This window comes from Podarcis filfolensis (genome assembly GCF_964270895.1).
Source record: "Podarcis filfolensis genome assembly, chromosome: 13".
NCBI lineage: Eukaryota > Metazoa > Chordata > Lepidosauria > Squamata > Lacertidae > Podarcis > Podarcis filfolensis.
The window spans coordinates 7378870-7393768 of record NC_139615.1 but is presented as its reverse complement, the minus strand read 5'-3'; the positions used below and the strand labels follow the sequence as shown (position 1 = coordinate 7393768).

The 14899-nt window shown below is 43.4% G+C and overlaps 2 gene segments (V, D, J or C); both read left to right on the top strand.

The window, feature by feature from the left end:
- LOC310748497 (Ig mu chain C region-like) overlaps window positions 1-3822 on the top strand; it is a 57170-nt gene extending 53348 nt beyond the window's left edge. Inside the window, exons 4-6 of the C gene segment in view lie at window positions 661-984; window positions 1752-2087; window positions 3238-3822.
- Window positions 1-14899, top strand: part of LOC310747085 (immunoglobulin alpha-2 heavy chain-like) — a 136413-nt gene that overhangs the window by 110851 nt on the left and 10663 nt on the right.

Below are 14899 nucleotides of genomic sequence, written 5' to 3'. Positions count from 1 at the left end.
AGTCAGAAAGTGCTAAGGAACTCTTAAAAGACCAAATGCTTGATTTCTGCATGGTCTTTTATGGGAAGTGGCCTCTTCTGATAAGGACCAGCTATATATCTTCCATCCAATAACTAACTAGGGTTCCCTTATGTCTGGATTTCCCTGTTGCATCAGCAGTGTGTGTGTGTGTTCTTTTTTGCCCTTCCAAATATGGCAACCCTATAACTAGCTAGTTCCCAAAGGACCACATACCTGTCTGTATTCTTAACACACTGAATAATTACCTAAGTTCAGAACTAATGCTTTTCTGCATAGGGTGAAGATTAATTTATGTAAAAGAGGGAAAGTGTTTCAAATCCATTTGAAACCTGGCCCCTAATCCAAGATATAGGTGAATAGGATATGATTGCCTTGTAGCACGGGAAATGAGCTAGTCATGTCCTCAACAATGCTCTTACACTGTCATTCATTCTGAGAGTGAGCCTTCACTCTGTAGGATGAACCCATTGAAATGGATAGGGAAATGCTCGTCTAGAAACACAACCTTCTAGAAGACAATCTCATGAGTCTTGTGAATGAGGGTTCCTCGATAGACCTGGATCTGCACTTCCCCTTGAGTTGCTGGATTCATCTGCAATAAAATTAGTTTACCTTCTGCCACTTTCCTTCCTTCTGCAGTAGTGTGCCCAGACTCTCCGCCTAACATTATCATCAGCTCACCACTCCTAAATGATTTTGCGGGGTCCCCCTTGAATGCCACCATCACCTGCACTGCTACAAATCTGCACACTCAGAAGACCACAATCCAGTGGCTGAGGGATGGAAAAGTTATTGAATCTGATGAGCCCACCACCATACGGATCTCAAAGCGCAGCTACAGTGTGAGGAGTGAGCTAACAATCACCAAGAACGACTGGGACAATGGCAAGAAGTTCTCCTGCAAAGTGTCCAATGAGAGATTCAATGGGATAAAGAACATCAGCAGACCCCTTATTTGTGGCGGTAAGTTACTATATTCCATCAAAGCACCGGAAAGCCAGTTGAAACATTCAAGACAACAGGGGCCTCTTTCATTTCTGTCATAAGGAAGAAGCACTCAAGTATATATGGTTGCATTCTGAACACGGGAGAAATATTAGCTTTGGGCTAAAACTGAGGTAAGATTTCGTGAAAATCTACATATGCCAAAACGCTCAACAAGAGGTGAAATCCTCTAGAAAGCAGAATTACAATAGGTAAGCAGATTTTATGGCACGGTCTGAAGGCACTTAAGCACCATAGTCCAGCAATGTTATCCTTCAGCATATGCTAGGATACTGCTGAGATACATAGATCCAACCTTGGCTTCAGTGTTATGTGAGACCTCGGTCTATGTTATGGTACTCATAGTCCCCATACTTTCTGCTGATCCAATTCTGACATTATTTCTAGTGGGGGAGGAATCAAGTTTCCTTGTGATTCTTAATATTCTTACAAATGAATGCCTTGTGCATTTGGGATTCTACCAAGAGCACAGTGTAGAATCATTGACTCTGGCAAATCAGTGGATCACCAAGGAAAGGAACTTGTGCAGCAACTAGCAAGGTCTCCCATCCAGAAGCCCTCACACACAACCCCCTTAAATATGGCACTATTGTCGGAAAGGTAAATTATTCTGACTTAGACATAAGCAATGGAACTCTTTGAGGACATTGGATGCTTGAATCAGATATACGTTGGGGTTGTCATAAGTGTTGTCCTACTATGGATCTCAATGCTCTTCTTCTTAGGTCTTTCCATCCCTGTCACGGTTGAGACCATCCAACCTTCCTATGCTGATATTTACCAGACCAAGTCAGCCAAGCTGACCTGCAGAATTTCCAACATACCCGATGAGCAAGACCTGAAGGAGCTGAACGTCACCTGGACAAGAGCATCCGATGACAAACCCCTGGACACTGCACTGGAAACGTACCACGATGAAGAAAACAGCGATCTGATATATGCAGATGCAGTAGCTACTGTGTGTGTAGACGAGTGGGAAAAAGGAGAAACTTTCAACTGCAAAATTATTCACCCAGATTTATTTCCTTCAATGGAAGTCAGGTCCCTGCGCAAGCCTCAAGGTAGGTGCCTATTTTACATCAGCTTAAAAAAAAAAAAAGCGACCCTCGGTGTCATTGATTTTAGCAGTTTCGTTCTGTCTTCACAATCATTTAACACACATTATCCTAACATGGTGGTCTCCCCAGATGTTCTGGACTATAACTTCCAAAATCAGCAAATTATGGGCATAGCAGCTGGGGCTGATGAGCTTTGTGGTCCAAGACATCTGGAGAGCACCAGTTTGCGGAAGAGGGATTTAACACGCATCTGAATCTAAGCAATCGTTGTTGGAATTAATAAGCTATCCGTCCAATGCCTGCCCAGCGGGCATGTACAGTATGGGCTTCCATGTGCCAAAGGGTCTCAAACAGGCAACAAAAAGAAAACATCAACTTAGCCCCTAGCATGCTGTCAAAAATCCTTAGTATTGTCCATATGACTTAATAGGTTATAAGTTATATGAGGCTGCTCTTAGAGTAGATGAAGTCCCTATTCCAGGGGTCAGCAAGGTTTACCTCACCTGGGCCGGTTCACTCCCAAGGAGATCGCTCCATGGGCTGGATCGCATCTGCGCAGACGCAATTTTCAGCATCTGCACATGCACAGATGCGATTTTCGGTGCAGCGGAAATGAGTCCCTGCTCCGCACTGTGCTGGTTTAGCGAAGCGTGCGGGAGCTCGCCAAGTGGACGGCTCATTTGGGGGCAGCTCGTGGGCCATTTAAACGACTCCTGTGGGCCGCTTGTGGCCCATGGGCGGCAGGTTGCCAACTCCTGCTCTATTCTCAGCCCACGTTAGCAATGAAGAGATGTTTGTCCCCACTTGCTTCATAGTATCATGTAAGCCATAGTCTCTCTGTCTCTCTTATGCTCTTCCACTCTTTTTACACACTCAGAGCAGTGGACCATGTCATCACAGCCTTTAATAAAAATCCAGATTTAGAAAGCCATTGCATCAAAACTCTGATCTGGTCATCTTTGGTCATTGTCCATTTCACCTCCTAGTAGGCTTCTACCAATCTTCTCACAGGTTTTTCTGACTCTCTCAAACCATACAAATGAGGTCATAGTTAAGAAAAGGAAAGTGGGGGAAAGATGGTTAGCAATGTACTTAAAAAACAAAACCATGCATTTGATATTCTCTTCACACACACCCTCCTTTAACCTTCCAGATGGCAACCCCTCTGCTCCACATATCTACATCCTTCCTCCTCCTTCGGATCAGCTGGCTCTGCAGGAAACAGCCACCGTCACTTGTTTGATGAAAGATTTCTCCCCTCCTGAGTTCTTTGTCAAATGGCTGCGGAATGATGAGCCCGTGGATGCTGCCAAATATTTCACCAGCACAGCCACCCAGGAGTCCAAGGCACCCAAGCGGTATTATGCCTATAGCATGCTGAACGTCAACGCAGAAGAGTGGAATTCTGGAACTACTTACACTTGCATGGTGGGGCATGAGATGTTGCCCCTCCAGACGTCTCAGAAGACCATAGACAAGAATACGGGTAAACCAACCGTTGTCAACGTCTCCCTCGTGCTCTCCGACACCGCCAGCACTTGCCAATAACCATTCTTGTCAAGCCTCCTGCATATCTTTCACATCTCCCTAATTCTACCAGCATCTATTTTCCTTGTGTCTCCATTTGTTTAATTATTGGCCTTTCTTGTGGGGGAAAAGAGGGGTGATGTGCCCTAAATGATGTAGAATTAACTGGCCACATCTTTCTGAAATAAAACAATAGTTTGAAATAAAGAAAGTTTAATACAAGGAGACAAATCTGGATTGTTGTTGGAAATTCCGATAAAAGGATAAAAAAAAATAATTTTCAGGATACAAGCATTATGATGGGATATAAAGCTTCCACTCGCAGCATTTTCTCAGCTATGATCTGGAATTTTCAAGGGATGATAAAAGCATTAGACATTAAACACCCAGTTAGACACCCAGCCTTCCCTTGTGTATTGCATTGCAAGTATCAGATTTGTCAACCTCACCATACCTTTCCCTTGCTAGCTCTTTGGCTTTTACTCTTATAGCTTTGTCTCCCATTACTTTCTCTTCTCCACAAACACAAACGTCACTGTAGTCTTTCTTCAAAATGAATAATTCCTCCATGTGGGGCGGAGAATATCTGTTTTAGGTGTCTAGGACCACACATTTATTATTTCACTCCTAAGGATATATAATGGTGCTGACGTCGTTGTTTAATTTAGAGCAATCCAATGATGTTTCAGTGTAAAATTCCCCTAAAGAACCAAAAGAAGCTGCTCAGGACCATGCAGAGAGTGTTTCATGACATGTCTTGCGTGTTGCTTTTAAAAGTGTGGTTGTAAAAGCAAATTGACATCTTTGATGGCTCTTCAGAGGGAACCCTATGTCCACACATCGCAGGTGCTTTGAAAAGGGGGCTTAACACCAACACAAAAACACCAATTTTGGCAACACTTTTTTAACTTAGTGGGTTGTTGTTTTTTCAAAAAGTTAAAGGTAAATCCTTTTTAAAGGAGGGGTTAGGGTAGCATTTCAATGCTAATGACATTTTGTGGAAGTAGCCAACAAATTGCACAGACAAGGAACAGCCTTCCCACTAGAACAGCTGGAAGTGCTCCTGTCTTTCTCACATAGCAATGACATTGCAAAAACATTTCCATAAGCACAAAAAATTAATATAAAATGATAGCAGATTTCTTCTAATATCAACACACTGACGCACAAATTAATATTTATAAATATCATGCCTAGAAAGAAGTGATTTTCAGTTTCTGCAAGCACACACGGGTTTATCATTCTGCAACCCTGATCCATCTTATCTTTATTTTTGTATTGCATCTCAAAGCAAAGACTAAAGAAAGTAATAAAACGTGTGTGCATAAACAATCACAATTTAGGTGGACCTAGGGCACTGGATGCTTCCATTTATGTTCACCACAGCACACATTTAACAAGTTCCAAATGCACAATATGATAATGGTGGCATTGATGCCATCAGAGAAGTTTCTCATGTGTCAGTGAATTCCATTTTTGTGGTTTCTTTGCCAAAGCTAGAGTATATGTCTAAAAAAAGGATCATCACTTTGTCCGTGATCATCTAAAACTTGAAAAATGTAGCATTGCAATTTCCAAAAATCACTTTGTCCATTGTGATGAAAAGATCTAGAGCTTCATTAAGATAGGAAGTAATCTAAACCTCTACTAGTACAAAATAAAGAAAAATGCGATGGTTGCATTTGTTATGGCTGACAATGGCTACTACCCACAATGGCTGTGCTCCACCTCCGCTATTGGAGCCAATATGTCTCTGAATACCAGTTGCACACCAATACTCTTTAATTCTCTCCCAAGGCACAGTAAGAGAGACACATAGGACAAAACTAAGCCAGTTGTTTCATTTCAGTTTGACAAAAACTTCATTGTCCTTCCCACTCCGAAACATTTCCCACTCCTTCTTGGAAATGGTGGATGTAGACAGCAGAGGAGTAACTGAGCAGCATCTCAGTCCACAGCAGAATGTGGAGGCTATGGAGAACACCTTGATAACTTCAGTCATTGTTTCTTGGTAATGAGTTGCAGCCCAATGCAATTTATTTTGGGAACAGCCAGCAGATGGGTTCTATTGATGCTCAGCTTCCTTTCATATTTGGAGACAGCTTAAATTGGATAGTTAGTGCTCCTGGAGTGGGAACTGCCTTCTCCTGTAGCATGTGACTTGGGTAATTTGTTCTACTGACACCTTACTGCGCTAAACCCACCATCTGCCTCTGTTAAAGAAAGGTTTAGATTGTGCACTTGTTTTGCTGAGGATAAAATCTGAAAGGAATCTACAGGGGGTAGGTGAGGCTAGTAACTGCACTCATGTTCACAAGATACAGCACACCAGTATAACGGAATGAGCTGACTTCTGAATTTATAAATGTAAGTTCAACCTTTGCCCCAGTTACAAAGAATACTGTGGCTTTGGGCAAGCTACTTTATCTCTCATTCCATCTCATCTGCACTACTAGCAACAGTTGAGATACTCATTGGAAGGCAATTTGTAGGTTCATAAGTGTTGCACAGAATGCTAAAGCATTCAATCATTTCGGAAGGTGGAGAGCCATATTCTGCGGCAGACCATTGGTTGGAAAATTCCAAATGAAACCCATGTGTGATTCATAAGATAAACTCTCAAAAATGCACCTCAAGGCTGAGACATCTCTTCCCTCTGAAGAGTGCATTTTAATATTACTGTCTACTCACGGATCCTAAACACTGTAAAAAAAATTTTTTTAACCAAAAACAGTATGATAGGCTCTGCTTGCAACTTATAATGCAGTACAATATCCAATGCTGTCATGAACGAGACAAAAATCATTCAGGCCGGGTGGTCAGTTATTGCAAGGCTACTGAGGGCTCTATGTGGTTTAGAGAGCATCATTTGGAGCAAGGACTCCTTAACACCTTTCAGCAAGCAAGCTGTGCCATGCAGAACTCCTAAAAGTGCTATAGTTCCCTCAACATGAGCTCAGCTCATGTTGGATATAGGCCAAATCTGCACCATGTTGCTAGCACAACCAAAGGCAGAGATACTAAAGCGTTTGCAACATTTTGCCCTTTGGTGCAGCATGTCACCATTCCATCCCTTCGCTAAATCAACTCCTCTTTCCCCTGCCTATCCCCGACTCCACATGCCACATGGCATTGTCAAGATTGGATTGTGCCCAGTCTAAAGACGGAATTGTCTTGTTTATCAGTGTGCCTGTTTCACATTCCTTTCCCAGTTTTCCCTGCAAAAGTAACCTACTTTTCTCTCCTGTGTCACTTCGCTACACTGAGACGTCCCCATCTTTCTAAACTCCAGAAGAATCTGACCTGCATGTATTGTCCAAAGCTTACCTAGATGGGTTCATAGATGCTGACGACGATGAAGAGCTCGAAAGCCTGTCATCCATCCTTTCCACTTTCATCATTTTCTTCCTCGTGAGCCTTTTCTACAGTGTCACCGTGACTGTCATCAAGGTAAAATGCAAGAGGGGGTTTTGAAGCAAGAGGCCTTTGATCATGCTTTGCAACTGAGGACTAATAGTAACTCACTTATAGCTGGTAGGGTAAGAAACTACAATGGTTTTCAAGGGGGTGAGACCAAGCTAAGGTTCAAGAAAATATGATTCAGTGGTACCTCGGTTTAAGAACGATCCTGTTTATGAACGATTCAGTTTACGAACTCCGCAAAACTGGAAGTAGTGTTCCAGTTTGCAAACTTTACCTCGGTCTACAAACGGAAACTGAACAATGGAAGGGCACCAGCAGCAGGAGGTCTCATTAGGGAAAGCACGCCTCGGTTTAAGAATGGATTTGGTTTAAGAACAGACTTCCGGAACGAATTAAGTTTGTAAACTAAGGTACCACTGTATTTTGCAAAGCGTTAGGGTTATATAAGTCAAAGGACTATTATTCTTAGACAAGTCATGTGTGTATATCATGTAAACATAGGACTATTTTTCAGAAATGTAGATTAAACTCTCCCCCTCACTGTGTGGATATTTTATTTCAGCAATTGCATATAGACCCTCTGCAGATCTAACCATCTAACTGTGAGTGAGGAAGATGAGCCCTGCCAGTTCTGATTGCCCAATAAAAGTATCTCCCCATGCTACTGGAATAGAGTTTTATTGCATCACTAAATAGCAGTGATGAATGGGACAGCAAGTTGTGAAAGAGTGGAGGGCTATACGGCTTTATTTTTGTACAGGCAAACATTAATTATGGTTGTTTTCCAATTCCAGGTGAAATAACAAAGTGAAGGGTCATCTGAAGATGGGCAATAAGTTGCCTAACATAAAGGACTGTATATTCTTTCAGTTTCTTTCATCAGCAGCATAATCAAGGACTTAATATTTCTCCATTCACTTTTGGGGAAGGTTGACTGGACAGATGACATTTCTGTCTTGCTTTGTCTCATCATGTATCTGGGAACAAGTCCTATCAAACTAAATGGGACTAATATATGACTAGACATGCATGGCCTTTTGCTGCCAGTATTCCATTTGAACTGGACCTATTGGACTGGTTGTTTATCCTTCAAACATGTATGCTATAATTTTGCCTTCCTTCAATGTGTGTGTGTGTGTGTGTGTGTGTGTGTTGTATTCAACTAAGTACTACTTAAAGTAGACCTAATGAAATTAATTGAAGACAGAAGTGCCTGGCGTGCTCTCGTCCATGGGGTCACGAAGAGTCGGACACAACTAAACGACTAAACAACAACAACAATGAAATTAATTAAACTCAATTATCCCTTTTAACTCCAATGGGTCTACTCTGATTTAGGACTAGCATTGCATACCACCCATCGCTGTGACTCTGTTGTGGTCATATTTCATTTTGGCTATTTTTGCCTACCTAGTCTAAACCCCAAAAGAGGATATTGCAATTTCAACTCTGAATGCAGTAGACAGAGTATTGTACCACATATACCAAGCAGAATGTTTGCCTTTACTCCTGTTGTACATTAAGCTTACATTTCTTATGAACATTTTACATTACTGTTACTGTATCTACTTTTCTAGTTTTAAGTGTATCCCACATTGCATCCAGAGGCAAGAAAGGGTTCAGTTTATTCAAGAAAACCCTTTTTATAACTAAAAAAAGCTTTATCTCTTGAAAAGTTTTTTTAAAAGAGCTTCCCAAGAACAAATAGAAAGAAAGAATTCCCTATCCCCATAATGGAGCAGGCGGCAATGCCAGCAAAATGCATTACAGCAGTACCTCGGGTTAAGAACTTAATTCATTCTGGAGGTCCGTTCTTAACCTGAAACTGTTCTTAACCTGAGGTACCACCTTAGCTAATGGGGCCTCCCGCTGCCGCCACGCCTTCGCCGTGTGATTTCTGTTCTCATCCTGAAGCAAAGTTCTTAACCCGAGGTACTATTTGTGGGTTAGCGGAGTCTGTAACCTGAAGCGTATGTAACCTGGAGCGTCTGTAACCTGAGGTACCACTGTACACCACAGGTGAACATGGGTAGCTGGCAGATGCCAGATACCTTTGTTGTTGTTGTTAGAAAAGGTTAAGAGTGGATGCCATGCTTCTATAAAGTCATCTGAGTCTTGAGGAACGTTTAATACTTTAACATACCTAGCTAGTTTCTCCATCAGTGCTACCATCCACATGTTCCGTCTCCACGGAGAGAGTTGAAGATGACCCAGATTTTTCCATTTCTGCACAATATGCTGCAAAGCCACCACAAGGAGGAATGTAATTAGTTCTTTGTGTTGTAGGTCGTTATCAAAGCTCAATAAAGGTGCTCATTAAAGCCAACTGTGGTGTGCAATGCACAGTCTGTTGTGTTGTGAGATTTATTTCTTTGGAAATATTCATCCAGAATGGTTGGTGTTTGCTACATGTCAACCACTTATCATATACAGTCAGGGATTGATGGAGTGTACCGACTCCATCACAGGGGAGAGGAGGATGGGTCCATGTGACTGCCCTTTTGTGGAGTTAAATACCATCAATGCAGAATTTTGAGTGTGTTTTCTCTGATATTACTGGAGACAGACCTTAGCAGCGTTTTTGGCCCACGTATTACACTCCTCTGCTTTCTCCATCTCTATTCACAAATCCAACTCCCAAACTTGCTTCGTTGAATCAATCAGACCTAATTAGAGATCACCGAGTATTTTGTAGATAACATCTTTTTTGGAGTCAGATTCGTGTTGAGAATCAAATTTCCCAATGTTGCTAAAGACATGGTTGCTTGTGGACTAATTGTTTGGTTCAAGATGAAGTGAAGTGCCTGGTACAAGTGCAGCCATTGTTAGAATTCCTGTTCCATGATTGCAGTCATGGGATTGTTGTCTTTCACATGATGGTGTATGTTTTGACTCCACAAAGTGGGAAGTGACGGAGACAGGATGTTTGTGTTACTGTGTTCTGTGAAGTGGGACTATTGTCCTTTGTTTTTTCTTTGCTGTCTGATACTAGAGAGAGAGGGAGCTATGTTGCAGTGCTCCGTGTGTGTTTATATGCAAATAAAGTAGCCAAAATGCTGAGTTGCTGAGGTCTGTTACGCAAGCTGCGAAGACTCTGCGGATCCCTAAGTGTGTCGGTGTCTGTTGGCATTGGTTGCTGTGCTGTTCGGGCTGAAGAAAGCTAATGAAGCTCCCGAACGATCGACCAGGAGGGAGAGAACATGCCAGCTGGGCATGTGTCTCTGCCAGTGTCCTACTCGAATATAGGACAAGCTCCTGACAGCCATCACATCTTTCTGTTCCCTAATTCATTTATAACTTATTCACCTATCAGGAGCATGCCCCCATCATTAAAAAAAAACACCTTCCAGCCTGTACAACCCTGCATGTTTCCAAACATTATATATTAAACCTCCCTCCTTGGAGTGGAACAGAGGTTGTAGTATGAATGGGCTCAGAGAGGAGATTGGAGGTGCTAGATGCAAATACATTTTATGCCATACACAGGAGTTGGCTGCAACAAATGGGTTGAAGATGGACTTCAGAACATTTTTGTGTACAATGGTATATGACTGAGGATCTCAGCCTCAGATGTCTCCCTAAATATACAAATTGGATGAGCAGCTTTTGCCAGTTTTTGAACAAGCCTGGGGATAGATAAATGGAGAAAAATGGAGAAACAAAAATAAAAACCTTGGGACAACCATCATGGAGAAAACATGTACCTGTTGTGTAGTTTGTTGTTGTTTAGGCGTTTAGTCGTGTCCGACTCTTCGTGAACCCATGGACCAGAGAATGCCAGGCACTTCTGTCTTCTGTCTTCTGTTGTGTAGTTAGATGACCACATACACAATGTTGCCTGTCTCTGTGTACATAGCATACTCTGCAACATGCCTCAGATGAAAATAGGGATGTTTTCATCTGAGGAATGCTGGAGGGTATGTCACACAGAGTCATTTTTAGGGGTTAGTGACAGAACTAAGACACTCTCTCTTCCTCCTTCCCCTGCCTCAGGAGGGCACGGGGTAGGGACGGAGGGCTCACCACGACTTCCCGCCTCCACTGTGCCAGGCCGTCACTTTGAAAGTGCCAGTTCCGTTGCTCTTTTCCTGCCCATCGCCGCATGCATTCATGAAAACTGCAAACTAAAATGGTATTTTTCCTCCGATGGATTAGCATGGAGCATAATTCAACAGCTCCCATTAACACTGATTATGCTTGGACAGGAAATGTCACCACAAATGGTACTTCGGGGAAACAGATCATTCCATTCGCCATTCTGCCATCTTTGATGGCACCCAAAATCATCTTGCCCAAGGGCAGGACTCCCTCCACATGAGGAGTGACTTTTTTAAAACTCCTCAGAATGGTACAGGAGGTGATGTGCATCAAAGAGTTTGCTCAGTTGGAAGTGATTTCTTTGTGTGAGCATTTTGACGCCAAAGCAACCTGGGGAAAATTGCACCCTCCCAGTTCCATGACATGAAAATTGGAAAGTGTTTGGCGGCACTGAAAAGTGATATGGAATTAGATAATAAAAATAAATTCAAGGCCTCTGGGAGTGAGGCCTAGTCCTGCCTGAGGTATCTGCTTTCAGTGTTTTTAATGCTCTGGAATAGTAGGTTTCTTTATCACATATACTTTGCTTATACAACTCTTTTCAGCAAGTGATAAATCAGGATTTTATTCATTTCTTAAATAAATAATGTTAGAGGGTAGGGTGTGTGAACATGGAGGGAGGCTGTTTTGCCAGATTTTCCCACCAACCAAATTTCTGAAGTTTGAAAACAAGCAAACAAGGCAAGACAAACTATAATAGGGAAAGAGGAAGTTCTCTCTGAGCCAACCTTCATGTGGGCATCTTGGGATTCCAATTATAGCCCGTACCCCAGACATCACTCAACCACAACAATGTACTGCATCTGTTTTAAAGCCATCATGTTAGTCCCAAGGACATCACAAGCTACAATTTTCTTTTGGAGGGCAGTTTCTGTGAACATTAGGGAAAACTCTGAAGGCTTCATACAGCAGAGATGACTTTCCCAAAGAAACAGACCGTGGTGGCTTGAACCTGGCTGCCTCAACCATTTCATGGCAGCCTTTGATAGGGTAAGTCAAAGGGAACTTTTTTGTAATACAGTGCTACCTTGGGTTAAGAACTTAATTCGTTCTGGAGGTCTGTTCTTAACCTGAAACTGTTCTTAACCTGAAGCTCCACTTTAGCTAATGGGGCCTCCTGATGCCGCTGCGCCGCCGCTGCACGATTTCTGTTCTCATCCTGAAGCAAAGTTCTGAACCTGAGGTACTATTTCTGGGTGAGCGGAGTCTGTAACCTGAAGCGTATGTAACCTGAAGCGTATGTAACCTGAGGTACCACTGTAGGCTTGAGCATAAATACTAGTATTTCCATTTGAGTTCTGGTTTCTCGCATTGATTACTGCTTCCTGCTTTAAGGCTTGCTTATTGCCATCTGCCTGCTGAGCATAAGAGAGACTGGAGAGTAACTGGAAAAACAGCCTTCTGAGCTTGGCACTGCTGCAAGAAAAGCAGTTGGAACTTCTCTAGCATCCAGTGCTCAGCTGGGGGTGGATTATGCAAGATCTAGGTGGCTCCCTGATCCTTTGCAGCTTTGGAAATGTTAAGGGAAGCACCTAGCAACCTTCTAGCTGCTCTGATAGTCCAGCACCAAACCTTTCAAACATCAGCAGCATCTGTAGGAGAGCAATCAGAGGCTCTCTAAAGCCCAGTGCTCACCTAGGGAAAAGGTGGGCAGTGCCCTTGGCTGTGGCTTTGGAAATAATGGAGAACATCCTAAAATCCACCTAGCTTCTCTGAAGCATCCAACCTTGCGATGCACCAAATCTTTTGGCTCCATAGCAGCAGAGCTGGGTGGTTTTTTGCTGAGCAGGATGGGTAATTCTCCCGGCATCCCCATAGCTTCTCTGTAACTGGTTTCTGAGCTGGGATAAATGCAAGCTATTTAAACTATTGCAGATAGTGCAGGGGTTGAGGGAGAAGCCAGTGTCTTTCTGAAGCTCATTGCTGAGCTCAGGAAGGCTTCAGCTCAGCCGTGCCTTTGGGAACAATCACGGGGTAAGCTCCTAGGATCTGCTAGGATCTCAGTGCTCAACGGAGGGTCATACAAGCCATTTGGATCTACAGCAGCTATACCCGAGCTATAACTATCTCTCTGGCTGGTGGTCACCTTGGGAAGTGTTGGGTCCACACTCAGCTGCAAATTTGCAGAGGCTAAGAACTACTACTGGGGTCATACCCTTCTCTTCTCCAAAGCTCTGTGCTAGGCTGGGATGAAAAAGCTTTCAAGCTAAGCGTTGGGCTTCAGAGAAGGGCACCATCCAACTCATGGGCTGGTAGGAAGACTGTAGGAGAGCTGGGGTATCCAGCCTCCTTGAAATCAAATACTCAGCAAGGAGAGCTGTGTGTCTCCTGGCTTCAGTAAAGGCAGAGATTGCAGAGAGGGCACCTGAACTACAGCCTGCAATGCTACTGAACTCAGTAGTAACTTTCAGTAAATCTCTAAGGTAGCGACCAGCTTCTTTCCTTCACCACAGTTAATGGAAGCCCAGCCTTCAGCTGGAATATGTGCCACCCTTTCCATTCAGCCCAGTGAAGAGCACTAGGTGCTCCTTACCCCTCTCCCCAAAACACTGCTTTTGGATAGGCCTTAAGCTAACTTTGCAAAAGCTGGGAAAGTGCAGAGAGGTTTTCCACACCTCCAGTCCCACCATACAGCTGGGATAGTCGCATGCAACTCAGGTTGCTGCAGGTAAAAAAAACCTGTTCTTCCTGGTTCTTGCCAGTGAGACTCAGGAGTGAGAGCCCAGAATTTATTAGATTGCGCAAACTAACTGATTCAGCGAGAAATTTCCCAAAATCTGAACACTGGGTGTTGTCCAGTAAGACTTTTTATAGGATTTACACACAAAGATTACATACAGAGCCCCCAAACATCTGCAGAGGATAGCTGGCAAAAACCCATTGGATATCACTTTCCCCACCTGCACCTCGACGTGCCAGCCCTTGGTAGCCCCTTTGTTGCTTACTAAAAAACGCTTGCATAGACAAAGTTCTGAAGCTACATGCCTACTAAGAGGGAGTTGTAGCCTTAATTTAGCTAGCATAGCTGGTTCACTCCCAAATGCTGCCCTTATCCTATCTTTTGGTGGCTCCAGCAATGAAGCAGCAAATTCGGCTGTTTGTGTCTCTTATGGACAAAAGGGAGCTTTTGTGAGCCAAGGGGTTTTAACATAACCCCAGTGTCTCATTATAGGGGCTCTTTTACAAAGACCCCCAAATTCCCCCCAGTGCCTCAAGGTGAACTCCACTTGAGATTTCCCCAGCTCAGAAGCCTATTACTTTGCACAGAGAGCAATTCAGGGTGTCCTAGGGATACAGGAAGCAGCCTTATACTGAGTCAGACCACTTAGTCCATCTAGCTCAGTATTGCCTAAACTGACTGGCAAAGGCTTTCAGCCCAGAAGTGTATTCCAGTCCTATCTGGAGATTCTCTCGATTGAGTCTGGGATGCTTATCTGAGAGATATGAATGGCATCAGGAAGGCCAAGAGGAGCAGCTGGTCATGTCTCAGCCTCCCCAAAGCTTGGCACACTCAGCCAAGACACACAAGCCTTCAGCACCATCCCTGAAACAGTTGTGGGACATCTGAGCTCTGTAACTCACTCAGTAACCCCAGAGATTTAATGCTTAGCTAGGAGGTGAGCAAGTATCACAACCAAGTCCCTTGTTTGGGAAGGTTTCTGCTGGTCCTCTGGGGCCAAAGACAGCAGAGGGAACTGTGCACAGTTCTTCCAAGCATGTGGCTGCTAAGTGAGCAAGATACTGCTCACCGAAATAAATTGCAGTAG